This window comes from Bufo gargarizans, chromosome 3, assembly GCF_014858855.1.
Source record: "Bufo gargarizans isolate SCDJY-AF-19 chromosome 3, ASM1485885v1, whole genome shotgun sequence".
Taxonomy (NCBI): domain Eukaryota; kingdom Metazoa; phylum Chordata; class Amphibia; order Anura; family Bufonidae; genus Bufo; species Bufo gargarizans.
Window position 1 is genome coordinate 511,688,271 of NC_058082.1, and position 14,954 is coordinate 511,703,224.

Consider the following 14,954-nt stretch of genomic DNA (forward strand, 5'->3'; position numbering starts at 1 on the left):
ATGCCTTCACTACTCTTATACCCCTTCATACCCCATCATCCCCATACAAACCTAGTGTGTCTGTCTTGTCTTCTGTGTACATCCACCAACCTGTTAGTGTCAAGATTTTACATCATCAATCCTTCATCTCACTGATTATCAATGATAAAATGTGAAAACTTTTCAAGATATGTTGTAAAACTTTATTATACGATTGTTTCAATAAACAAAGATTGAACCATAAAAAAGACAGTTGTAGAAAATAGTTTCTACCTTTTATTTCCCTTTGGCAAGCAAAATGCCAAAAGCTTCAACACGCTGAAAGAAAGCCAAAAATAGCACCTAATTAGCAAAAATGCCAGTAGCAATAGAATATTTGTGAGATCTGGGTTTCAAATTTCTCATAGACTTTTGGATAATATGTAGAGCTGGTGTTTCTATTGCAAAAAAGTTGCAGTGGTCACAAAACACAGAAAAAAAAAAACCTTTGTGTGAACCAGCCCTAAGAACAAAATGTATATTCCATAGTATATCTTTAGGCCCCTTTCACACGAGCGAGTATTCCGCGCGGCTGCAATGCTTGATGCGAACGCATTGAGCCCGCACGGAATCTGGACCCATTCATTTCAATTGGTCTGTGTACATGAGCATTGGTTTTCACGTATAACTTGTGCCTGGTGTGAAAATTGCAGCATGTTCTATATTCAGCTATTTTTATGCAAGGCTAGCCCCATAGAAGTGAATGGGGCTGCGTGAAAATCGCATAACATCCACAAGCAAGTGCGGATGCGATGTGCCTTTCACTGACAGTTGCTAAGAGATGTTGTTTGTAAACATTCAGTTTTTCATCACACACGTGCAAAATGCATTAAATCGCATTGCACCCGCACGATAAAAAACTGAACAACTAAACACGATCGCGCAGTTTTCACTGAACGCATCCACAACGTATCCGGACCTAATCCGCTATCGCTCGTCTGCAAGGGGCCTTACGTTATAGAATTAAATAACGCATGTTCTGGCATTTTTATTTATTTTTGACTTGGTCCGATGTAGCAAACGATTGTCGGGAAGGAAGCGTTACTTCCTGACAATCACTTCCTGGTCATTGGATCAGACCGCTGCATTTACATGCAGTGGTCCACTGCATAGTATAGGGAGGGGCAATCACTAATGCCATTGCATGTCCCTATACAGAATCATTATTTGTTGCCAGTATTGTTTAGCCATCACGATAGGCTGCCGGCAAATGATTTGGGTGACCGCACCTATGATCTACTACCCGATGAAAGACCATTTCGCTTATTCACTGGATAATCAGCGGAAACTTTACACAGGCAAATTTTCGCTAACAAGCATCCGTACAAATGCTCGTTAGTGATAATCTGCCCAAACATCAGGCATCATAAAGAGCTCTGAAGTTATAGCAGTGATGTAAGAAAATGTGGAATATTCATCACCCTAAGCACACGATTTGATCAATATGGTGGAGCTACTGATATAAATACAGCTGATTATAAATATCTTTTAGCCTGAACAGCACGTTTGTTAACATATCCAGTAAATATGCTCTAATATCTTCTTAAATATTGCAGATTATACATTATAATTAGTGATGAGCAAATCTTTTAAAAAATTTGATTCGGCTGCTTCGCCGAACTTTGGCTGCTTTGGTGCATTTTCTTCAATGAAGATGGCACAGTTGCCCCTCTGCGATCAAATGGATGAGGTGCATATATATTTTAAATTTCAGGAAAAATTGATTCATTAATATAAAGCACCAAGAAAGCACCAAGAAATTCTGAATTATGGCGAATGAAATTGTTCCTGAAATTCGGATCGAATTCCACTTTATTAACACTTGCTTGCAGATGTGATGCGATTTTCATGCAGACCCATTCACTTCTATGGGGCCAGCGTTGCTTGAAAATCGCAAAATTTAGAACATGCTGCGATTTTCACGCAACGCACAATTGATGCATGAAAACCAATGCTCATGTACACAGACCCATTGAATTGAATCGTTCAGAATACTATGTGGGCGCAATGTGTTTGCATCACGCATTGCACTATGAAGACACTAAAACATATTTTTTTGGGTTTAAAAAATGCTATTATTGTGTTAAATAAATAAGAACAAGTATACATAAGGTGTAATAATGAATGATCAAAAAATCATATGTATCCAAAAATGGTACCAATAAAAACATCAACTCTACCTGCAAAAAACAAGCAGCTGCACAAGGCGATCGGCAGAAAACTAAAAAATAAATATGGTGTTCAGAAAATGAAGACACAAAAACATATATTTTTTTTAAAATGCTTTATTATGTAAAACTGAAACAAACAAACAAATAAAGTAGTCATATTTTATATTACCGCATCCGTAACAACCTGCTCTATAAAAAAATAGCACATGATCTACCCTGTCAGATGAATGTTTTCATTCATCTCCATTTTCCTTTAATTCTTGTGGAACACCTAAAAAAAAGTTAGTAAAATCCGTTTTGAGTAACTTGACGGGTGTAGTTTCTACAATGGGGTAATTTATGGGGGGGTTCTACTATGTAAGCCCCACAAAGTGACTTCAGACCTGAACTGGTCCTTAAAAAGTGGGTTTTGGAAGATTCCTTAAAAATTTTAAGAAATGCTTCTAAAATTCTAAGCCTTCTAAACGTCTTAAAAAAAAATGACATTTACAAAATGATGCCAACACAAATTAGACATATGGGGAATGGTAAGTGATAAATATTTTATTTGATATCACTTTCTGTTTTAAAAGCAGAGAAATAGACATTTAGAAAACTGTGAATTTTTTTGTTATTTTGGGATTTTTTCATAAATATAGGTGAAATATATTAACTCAAATTTATGACTATCATGAAGTAAAATGTGTCATGAGAAAACAATCTCAGAATGGCTTGGATAGATAAAAGTGTTCCAAAGTTATTACCACACAAAGTGACATATGTCACATTTGCAAAAAATGGACTGGGCAGGAGGGGAAAAACTGGTCCGGGGTAGAAGGGTTAAGTTAACAGAACTTATGGGGTCATTTATCAAACTGGTGTAAAGTAGAACTGTCTCAGTTGCCCATAACAACCAATCAGATTCCGCCTTTCATTTTTAACAGCTCCTTTGGAAAATGAAAGGTGGGATCTGATTGATTGCTCTGGGTAACTAAGCCAGTTCTACTTTACACCATTTTGATAAATGACTCCATTCATTTCTAAGCTAGTATGGTAGAACTGCAATTATTTTAAATAAGCAGAAATAATAGTTCTCTGTATATAAAGATACATGGAGCATTTATAGAAATGCATACTGCCAGTCCTGCCAGGCTATTTTTTAGATTCAAACTATTTTGTTACTTTATCCAACTTGTGTTGTAACAGAACTGTAGATTTGCTGTATTGCCTCTTGAAGAATCTTTTCATTTCACTTCCAAAGCTTTCTGGCAGAATTTCAATAGCTTCTTGCAAAGCTGTACCTACAGTAGCTTCAAACTGGCACTGCAAGTGTTGTATGAACAGCATGATCATTCCCAATCAGCCATAGAAAAGGCTGCCAGACAGGCAATGTATCAAAATTAGGTTTCCCACTTGGCAGCGTGCTGTGTTAATGACTAAGCCTTCAGGCTTTTCTAATTCTGCTGATAAGCACACCTCACAGTAAATTATTTTGTATAGTGCAGAATGAGTTTTAAAAAAATCTGTCTCACTAAAAGATTGTGTATTTTATACTGCACAATATTTACAAATATTAATTAAATATAACAAACATGAATAAAACATTATCAAGCAGGCAACAACGGTAGGCAACATTTTTCGGCATGCTTTACAGTGACCATGTCAGCATTCACTTAAAGGGGTTGTCTCACTTCAGCAAGTAGCATTTATCAATACTAATGTATTGTGATTGTCCATATTGCTTCCTTTGCTGACTGGATTGATTTTTCCATCACGTTATACACTGCTCATTTCCATGGTTACAGGCCACCCTCAAATCCATCAGTGGTGGTCATACTTGCACACTATAGGAAAAAGCGTCGGCCTCTCTGGTGGCAGGGACCATGGGAGCGCACATAGGCTCGTTTTTTTTCCCTATATTGTGCAATCACGGCCACCGATGCTGGATTGCAGGGTGGTTTGTACCCATGGGAACGAGCAGTGTATAATGTGATAGAAACATCAATCCAGCCAGCAAAGGAAGCAATCAAAATACATTAGTAATTTGCTTGTATTAACTATCTATACATGATAAATGCCACTTGCTGAAGTGAGACAACCCCTTTAACATCTGGGGTTAGGTCTCCAGTGTCTTGTGATAGTCTGTCATTCATTTGATGTATGCCCATCCATGTAAGAGTGCCCTCACATGTAGTGATAGGCGAACATCGGCCGGGACGATTCGCGAATGCGATCAAATGTTCATGAACCGCAAGTTCGCGCCGGGCCCCATTCACTTTAATGGCAGTCGAACCTGAAAAACCTTCAGGTCATATTTGCAACCACCAAATACTTACTAGAAGTGCGCAAATCATCCCACAACATGGACAGTAACATACAAGAGGGTGATCAATGGCAAAAATTTCCACAAAAAATATGTATTTTAATCAGGGGCAATTTTTATGCGTCTTAAAGAGAAACTGTCAAAAATGTGCCCTGCTGGAGCCTAGTAAATTTTTATTTTAGACCAGGGGAGTACAATCCCCAAACATGAGGCATTTACCAGACAAAAAACATCAAGTGATTATGTGGCTGGGGGTATATTAGACGGTCATTGGATATAAATTTTACTGTTGTACAGTTAGATTACAGGCCCTAAAAATTATGCATTCACCATACAGAAAAGATCAAGTGATTACCATATTTTTCACCCTATAAGATGCACCGGCCCATAAGACGCACCTAGGTTTTTGAGGAGGAAAATAATAAAAAATATATTTTTAACCAAAAGGTGTGTTTTTAGTGGGTTTTAAACTAATGGTGGTCTGTGGATGACACTATTACGGGGGATCTGTGGATGTCACTGTTATGGGGGCATCTGTGGATGGCACAGTTATGGGGGCATATGTGGATGGCACTGTTATGGGGGCATCTGTGAATGGCACTTTTATGGGGGCATCTGTGGATTGCACTGTTATGGGGGCATCTGTGGATGGCACTGTTATGGGGGCATCTGTGGATGGCATGACACTGCTATGGGGGATCTGTGGATAACAAATATATAGCATCTTATCTAATGTGCCATCCACAGATCCCCCATAACAGTGTCCCTGTGTAGTGAATGGGGGCTGGCATTTGGTTTTGTAATGGCAGCGGGGCCCGGTGCAGTCACTGTATTCTACAACATCGGGCCCCACTCACTGTAGTATAATCATATCTAACTTGCAGGTATTGTTAAACTATTCAAATCATCTCAAATCCAGTGCATGTACTACTTACTGCTAACTTTGTAGCAGCCAGGAGGCCAGGCGGGCGGCAGCGTGACGCACTACATCACGCGCCTGCGCCGCCCGCCCGGACTCCTGACTGCTATGAAGTTAGTAGTAAATACAACAAGCGCTGGATTTCAGATGATTTGAATAGTTTAACAATAACTAAAAGGTTATATATGATTATACTACAGTGAGCAGGGCACGGTGTAGTAGAATACAGTGACTGCACCGGGTCCCGCTGCCATTACAGAACCAGATGCCGGCCCCCAGCCCCTCCTCCCTCTCAGCCAATACACCCGATGGCCGCAGCATTCACCCCATAAGACGCTATTTTCCCCCCACTGGGGAAGGGGGGGGTGCGTCTTATAAGGCAAAAAATACAGTATGTGGCTGGAGGTATATTAGAAGGTCAATGGATATCAATTTTACTGCAGGCCAGTGGACTACAGGCCCCAAACATTATTTATTCACCGGACAGAAAACATTGAGTGATTATGTGGCTGGAGGTATATTAGACGGTCATTGGATATCAATTTAACTGCAGGCCAGAGGACTACAGGCCCCAAAAATTATTCATTCACCATACAGAAAAGAACAATTGTTAATGTGGCTGAAGGTACATTAAGCGGCCACCGTATAACAATTTTACTATTGGCCAGTTAGATTATAGACCCCAAAAATTATACATTCACTGTACAAAAAAGATCAAGTGATTATGCGGCTGGAGGTATACTGTACGGTCAATGGATATCAATTTTACTGCAGGGCAGTGGACTACAGGCCCCAAAAATTATTCATTCAACGGACATAAAACATCAAGTGATTATGTGGCTGGAGGTTTATTAGACAGTCATTGAATATAAATTTTACTGCAGGCCATTGGAGTACAGGCCCCAAACGTTAGGCATTCACTGTACAGAAAACATGAAGTGATTATGTGGCTGGAGGTATATTAGACGGTCATTGGATAACAATTTTTCTTCAGGCCAGTGGAGTACAGGCCCCAAAAATTATTAATTCAATGTATAGAAAAGAACAAGTGATTATGTGGCTGGAGGTATATTAGACGGTCATTAGATATAAATTTTACTGCAGGCCAGTACAAATACATGTCAAATACATACAGTACAGACCAAAAGTTTGGACACACATTCTTATTCAAAGAGTTTTCTTTATTTTCATGACTATGAAAATTGTAGATTCACACTGAAGGCATCAAAACTATGAATTAACACATGTGGAATTATATGCATAACAAAAAAGTGTGAAACAACTGAAAATATGTCATATTCTAGGTTCTTCAAAGTAGCCACCTTTTGCTTTGGTTACTGCTTTGCACACTCTTGGCATTCTCTTGATGAGCTTCAAGAGGTAGTCACCTGTAATGGTTTTCACTTCACAGGTGTGCCCTGTCAGGTTTAATAAGTGGGATTTCTTGCCTTATAAATGGGATTGGGACCATCAGTTGCATTGTGGAGAAGTCAGGTGGATACACAGATGATAGTCCTACTGAATAGACTGTTAGAATTTGTATTATGGCAAGAAAAAAGCAGCTAAGTAAAGAAAAACGAGTGGCCATCATTACTTTAAGAAATGAAGGTCAGTCAGTCCGAAAAATTGCGAAAACTTTGAAAGTGTCCCCAAGTGCAGTCGCAAAAACCATCAAGCGCTACAAATAAACTGGCTCATATGCGGACCGCCCCAGGAAAGGAAGACCAAGAGTCACCTCTGCTGTGGAGGATAAGTTCATCAGAGTCACCAGCCTCAGAAATCGCAGGTTAAGAGCAGCTCAGATTACAGACTAGGTCAATGCCACACAGAGTTCTAGCAGCAGACACATCTCTAGAACAACTGTTAAGAGGAGAGAGTGTCAATCAGGCCTTCATGGTAGAATATCTGCTAGGAAACCACTGCTAAGGACAGGCAACAAGCAGAAGAGACTTGTTTGGGCTAAAGAACACAAGGAATGGACATTAGACCAGTGGAAATCTGTGCTTTGGTCTGATGAGTCCAAATTTGAGATCTTTGGTTCCAACCACCGTGTCTTTGTGCGACGCAGAAAAGGTGAACGGATGGACTCTGCATGCCTGGTTCCCACCGTGAAGCATGGAGGAGGAGGTTTGATGGTGTGGGGGTGCTTTGCTGGTGACACTGTTGGGGATTTATTCAAAATTGAAGGCATACTGAACCAGCATGGCTACCACAGCATCTTGCAGCGGCATGCTATTCCATCTGGTTTGCGTTTAGTTGGACCATCATTTATTTTTCAACAGGACAATGACCCCAAACACACCTCCAGGCTGTGTAAGGGCTATTTGACCATGAAGGAGAGTGATGGAGTACTGCGCCAGATGACCTGGCCTCCACAGTCACCGGACCTGAACCCAATCGAGATAGTTTGGGGTGAGCTGGACCGCAGAGTGAAGTCAAAACGGCCAAAAAGTGATAAGCATTTCTGGGAACTCCTTCAAGACTGTTGGAAGACCATTTCAGGTGACTACCTCTTGAAGCTCATCAAGAGAATGCCAAGAGTGTGCAAAGCAGAAATCAAAGCAAAAGGTGGCTACTTTGAAGAACCTAGAATATGACATATTTTCTGTTGTTTCACACTTTTTTGTTATGTATATAATTCCACATGTGTTAATTCATAGTTTTGATGCCTTCAGTGTGAATCTACAATTTTCATAGTGATGAAAATAAAGAAAACTTTGAATGAGAAGGTGTGTCCAAACTTTTGGTCTGTAGTGTATGTTTAAAAGAACAAAAAATATAACAGTTGGAATAAAAACATGGCTAACAAAATGCCCCCTCTTGAAAAAAATTAAAATAATAATAGTTGAAATTCAATAAAAACGTGGTCGTCACAGGTGTTGAATTTCTCCGTGGCCCCAAACATTAGGCATTCACTGGAGAGAAAAGGCCTTTTATGCCACTCTATTTACGTAAGACAGGGACCATTCTTTGTTCTGGGTGGTGGCGGATACGTGTGGGCTGGCATGAGGAAATTCTATTAAACGTGGTCGTCACAGGTATTGAATTCCTCCGAGATCCATGCCTCATTCATTTTTTGAAGCGTGAGGTAGTCCACATTGTAGTGAGCTAGGCGAGTGCGCTTATTAGTCGCAATCCCCCCTGATGCGATGAACAACCTATTGGACAGGACACTCGACGAGGGGCAAGCCAAGAGTTCTATGGCAAATTCTACCAGCTCTGGCCACACGTCAAGCCTGCACATCCAGTAGTCCAAGGGTTCCTCGCTTCTCAGAACGTCCACATCGGCCGTTTACCCGATGTAGTCGGACACCTGTCGGTCTAGGCGTTCCCTGAGGCTGGATCCGGAGGGCGGCTGTCGATGATGCAAGAATGATCTCATATCCGAAGTGACCAACACATCTTCAAACTGCCCTCTTCTTGTAGGCGCTGTAGGATTGGTACCAGCAATTGTTTCTCTGTGGGTGGAAATTTCTCGGCCAGTGCCCACAACAGCAGAATGCAGCACCTCTCGAAGCAAGGCCTGGAAATGCTGCATTCTGACAGCCCTCTGTGATGCTGGCAACATTTCCGCCATTTTGTGTTTGTATCGGGGGTCTAAGTACGTTGCCACCCAGTACTGGTCCTTGCCCTTTATGCTTTTTATACGGGGGTCCCTCTTAAAACACTGAAGCACTAAATTGGAAGCGGAGGAGTGGCCTGGCTCCTGCTCCTCACCCAGGAGAATGTCGTATTCGGTCTCCTCCCCCCAGCCACAGACAACACCAGGGATACGAGAAAAGTTTAAAGCCTGCTCTTCTTGCTCCTCCTCCTTCCCTCAGGTACCATCCTCCTCTGACTCCTCTTCAGACTCCTGCTGACTTGTCTCAGATGGAGTAGCCCCCCTTGGGAATTCTTTCAGCATGGCAACTTCCTCATTTTCCTGCTCCTGATCCTCGACGGCTTGATTAATGACACGACGCAATGCACGCTCCAGAAAGAAGGCGTAAGGTACAAGGTCACTGATGTTGCCCTGGCTGCCACTGACCAGTTTGGTTATCTCATCAAATGGCCACAGAAGTCTGCATGCGTCGCGCATGAGCAGCCACTGGCACAGTGAAAAAAAAAAAAACTCTGCAGAAACTGTCCTGCCGCAGAGTTCGTACAGGTAGTCGTTAACGGCTCGTTTCTGCTGGAGCAGCCTATCAAGCATATACAAGGTGGAGTTCCAGCACATGGGGCAGTCACAAATCAGACTGACTGCAGGTGGTGTCGCTGCTGAACGTAAGCAAGGCAAGCCATAGCCATGTAAGATCTAAAATGACCAGAGATTTTCCTGGGCAAATTGAGCGGGGTTAGCCACTGATCGGCCTGTGACCGCAGAGCTGAAATGAGTGCAGGACCGGTGTGGCTCTTGGTTTCCAGGTACAGCATGGCAATGTCTCACCTGGCACAAAACATAGGTTCTGGGGAGCTGGGGGGGTGCAGGGGAATAAGCAGTAGCAGTGGAAAAGGAGGAGTCAGCTGAGGAGATGGAGGATGGAGTAGGAGGAGGAGAAGAAGAGGCAGGCCTGCATGCAATCCATGGCAGTAACACCAAATCCACATGGGTGCTACTGTCACTACCAGAGCTTTGAGACTCTCACAGCTCTGTTTCTCCACCCCTGTGATGATGTCACTACTAGAGCTTGGAGGAGTTCCCTCTGCCCTGTTTCTCCGCCCCTGTGATGAGGTCTTTACTTTCTGTTTCCTTCCTCCCAGCTGTCTCTCCTGTGTTTGATTTTGCTGCCTTTAAATCACCTCTCCTCCTTTGTAGAGGTGCGGATTATACTTTTCATTTGAGCTGTATCTCTCATTTGAGTATCTTCACCTGTGTGATATCTTTTCACTGGATCTGTGTTCTGCTAAAGCAAGTACTTCGGATATTGTCTGCTGACTTTGGATTTGTTTTCACTGCAGCCGCAGCACCGTCAGTTAAGTATTCAGACATTGTGTGTTTCTGTTTCTTTGCTGACTGGATCCGAGGCGACCCCGGTTCCGTCCATATACTGAGCAGGGCACCAGTGGCCGTGCCCCTTCCACTATTGTAGGGGTTTCAGTGGTCATCAGCCTAAGGTACGCAGGCATGTCTCGATCTACCATATGGATCCGGACATGTGCATAGCAGATTAGGGAGAGCTTTTAGGGTCTGACAGGGGCCACCCTTTATCCTCCCTAGTTTGGGTCCGGTCAGTTGCTATTCACTGTGTGTTGCTCACTTACAGCCATGACAGCTACGGGTTGCATGCTTGACAGCCGTCAGAAGGTTCATCTAGTGGGCAGTAAAAGTTATGTACCTTCCCTGCCCGTATTTGCTAGACCACGTGTTTGTGGTCAGATGTATTTTGGCAACGACACTGTGTGCCAGAGATACATTCACTTGCCGCTGAACATGGCCATATAGCTCTTGGATGCCCTTCTGGGAGAAATATTTCCTTCTGGGGACCTTCCATTGCGGTGTGCCAATGGCCACAGATTTTCTAAAGGCCTCCTAGTCCACCTATTTATATGGCAGTAGTTGGCAGGCTAGCAGTTCCGACAAGCCGGCTGTCATACTTTGGGCAAGAGGGTTATCCGGTGTCATCAACTTTTTTACGTTTGAACATTTTGGCCACAGAAGCCTGCCTTTTGCCAGATGAACGTGACAACGGCACGGTGGAAAGAGAAGTGGAGGACAAATGTGAGAGGAGAAGGAGAAGAGGCAGGATGTGGAGTGCCAGGAGTGTGGCTTTGTGGGTTCTGATGGTGTTGCTCCCACTAGGCTCGGTGATGGGAGGCCAGGTGCCTTCTTAAGGCTGTCGTCCCTAGGTGAGTGTTGGGCTTACTGTGACTAATGCATTGACAGCACAGGCTGCAGATGGCAACACTTTTGTCAGCAGCTGTCATGTTAAAAAAAGCCCACACTGCGGAGCCATGTATCGGCATCCGGGGAGCGCCAGATGTGACAGTGCATGGTGGATGGCTCGCTCCAGATACATTTGCAGTCTGCTTTTTGCCTCCTGTGCACTGCAAGTTCTGCCTCCTTCTCCTCCTTCTCCTCCCTATCTGCTGCTCAGTCTCTCCTTTTCAACTCCCCTCCTCTTACTCTCTTGTGGGCACCCACGTGACGTCCATCGATACGTCAACATTGTCACCTTCACCAGCACTGACATTAGAGATCTCGGAGTAGGCAGCAACAGCGGGGACCACTCTCCTTGGGCCGATCTGGGTACTGTTGTCAGACCGCTGCGTGGCGGCCATTGCTACCTCCTCTTCCTGATCTGATGCCAAGAATTGCTGCGCATCGGTAAGGTCTGGGAATGGGTGGGAAAATTATTCCTCTGACTCGAGTGGAGGAGCTATAGTGGTGGTGGAGGTGGTGGTGTCTTTGGGGGTGCACACAGCAGAGAGTGAGGAGGGTGCTGATACAGAGGATGAGGAGGGTGCAAAAGCGGAAGGCTGAGTGAGCCACTCAACCAACTTTGGTGCGTCCTTTGATGTAATCGCACACACCTTCTCCAACTTCCCACTTAAGTTCCGGCCTGGTGCATCTGCCCGACCCCTACCACCACTGTGGAATCAAACCCCTTTATCAATATTTGGTTGAAACCGGTGTATCGCAGACCTCAATCAATATTTGGTGGAAGCCGGTATATCAATCCCCTCTATCAGTATTTTGTGGAAACAGGTATATAGAACCCAATAATGAGTATTTGCTAGAAGCCTGTAAATCAAACCCCTTAATCAATATTTGGTGGAAGCTGGTGCATCGCAGGCCTCAATCATTATTTAGTGGAAGCCAGTATATCAATACCCTCTATCAGTATTTTGTGGAAACAGGTATATAAAACCCAATAATGAGTATTTGCTGGAAGCTGGTAAATCAAACCCCTTAATCAATATTTGGTGGAAGCCTGTATATCAAAACCCTCTATCAGTATTTTGCGGATACAGGTATGTAGAACCCAATAATGAGTATTTGCTGGAAGCCAGTATATCAAACCCCTTAATATTTGGTGGAAGCTGGTGTTTTAAAGGCCTCAATCCATATTTGGTGGATGGTGTTGTATCACACCCCTCAATCAGTATTTTGTGGAAGCAGTTATATTGCACCAGTCACTATCCGTCATAGGATCTCATTATTGGACAAAAACGCTTCTGTTTTCTCCACATTCATTGTCAATGGGGACAAATGTAACTGAAGAGAATGGAATGCTCCAAAATGCATACTGTTCCATTTGGTTGTGCGGTTTTCTTTCCGTCGTGGGATGCAGAGCAAAACAGATCCAGCATGACCCACAATGCAAGTCAATGGGGATGGTTAAGCTTTCTCTGACACATTAGAAAACAGATCCGTTCCCCATTGACTTTCAATGGTGTTCATGACGGATCCGTCCTTGCTATGTTAAAGATAATACAACCAGATCCGTTCATAACGGATGCAGCCGGTTGTATTATCAGTAACGGAAGCGTTTTTGCTGATCCCTGCCGGATCCAGCAAAAACGCTAGTGTGAAAGTAGCCTAATCCGCAACAAAAAATGCAACTTTGTAAAATCTGCACCTATAGCAGAAAAATCTGCCATGTGTGAGGGACGTGCCAACGTTTTATTACTTGGGCCAATACAGTGGGAAATGATTGGGAACTAATATTCCTAAAAATGTTCATTCCCAATCATTACCTACTTATTAGCTGTATTTTCATGCAGCAATCATTACTTCCATATGAGAATGAGCCATCATTACTACATCTCCCCTATACAGTTTTATCGTAGGAATGGATCAGTCAAAAAAACGAGCACTTGCTCAATTGCTGGCACATTTACAAGAGCCAATTTTCAGTATTGAGAGTTTCATCCCAATCCCGATAATTGGCCAAATCACTGGAATGTGTAAAAGGGTCTTAAAAAAACCATAAGGTCATACAGAGAGGAGTTTTTATTAGAGATTCTTTCATTCACCTACTGTAGTCCCTTTCCAGTCTCATCTAGGCAGACATCAGAAACATCTGGAGCCTTACTATTTTGTCCATCAACCACCATGTTGTACTGTATTGCATACTGTTTTGGGGGACTTGAGAGAGGTTATTATACTTATTTTAAAACATAGTGTCCCAGAGATATTGAAATGAAAAAAACCAAATTATGTTTTGGCAGACTGTGAAGCTCATACCATGTATTTAGTGTGCCTGTGGGGGAGAAGGGAATGGCACCATGTTGAGAACAAGATTTGCCCATTATTATGTACCAAATATGCCCCCATTATTTTATATTAATAGGGGTGTCCAGCTTACTTCATGTTCTCCAAAGTCCCTAAATGTTAAAATAATAAATAAATAAATCCTGCTCACCATTTAATTCCCTGCTAGTCGTATATAGCATGAGACAATTAGTGGCCTCAGCAATGGCATGCTAAATATCAATAAGGCCAGTGAGTAGTTGCAGCTATCATGTGGTTAATACTATTCTTACCGTATTTGCACACACTTAGGGGCTTTGGTGTACCTTTGAAATTGGAGTTGGAGAACCTCTGTATAACATCTTCACTCCCTTGCAATAACTGCTGGGTCGCAGGTGGTTGGCAGGTCACAGATTAATCTGGAACCCTTAGTTGTCTGGGCACCTGCACTGTCTTGATGGAGGCCTTGAATCTTACTCTATGTCAAATATTATGCATTACGGATAGACTGGGTTTCCACACATTTTTTTCAATGCACTCTTTAAAACCAAAACCAGGAATGACTCATGTCAGTCATCTAGGTTAACTATGCAATGGTGTACTGCCTAGAAACAAATCAGGATGTAGTAGGAGAGGTTCTGGTGTGGTATAGCTCTTATTAGCGTGGGCATCCTGCTTTAGGCAAGATCCGAATAGGGCTTATTCCCGATACCCCTGAGTTTTTTTTTCTTTTGTGCCAGTTTTAATGCATTAGGTAAATTTTTTTTTTTAAAGATACTCTCTTCTCTGTGAGAGTTGAGACTTTTTTGACTACCCTGTATTTTTGACCTTCTGACAGCAATTTGATCAGATCTGTGATTTATAAAGTTGAGTTAAGACAGCTGCCTTGCTCCAAGGGGTAATATTAATGGTGATACAGTGCAGGGCCTCATGAATGTAGCAAGGCCATGCATGGTCCCTTAATGAGAAGGCCATCTTAGTCCTACTCAGTGTGCTCCTAGAAGTGCTAGGTCAGAATCGCACAATAAAGCTAAAAGAAAATTCAAGGGTCATCTGTCAAACAAGATAACGCCAAGGATATAGGAATAGCTCCTGGAGTCGAAAACAAACTGCTTTTTGGTTCTGAGCATGAGATGATTTTAATTCATGTAGTGTAGATAACATGTTCCTTGGCTAATTTGCTGGAAGAACAGGAAGTGCTGTCTTTGCAGCCCCTTAGCTTGACTTGTTCTTTAAAAGGGTTGTCTGTCTGATAAAATTTTTGGAAAAAAAGGCTCAGGACGATGTAAAATGATTTCATACCCTACAAATTGCACACCACTCCCATTATGACCCTTTCTGGGTCATTCCTAATCACGACAGTACCTTCTT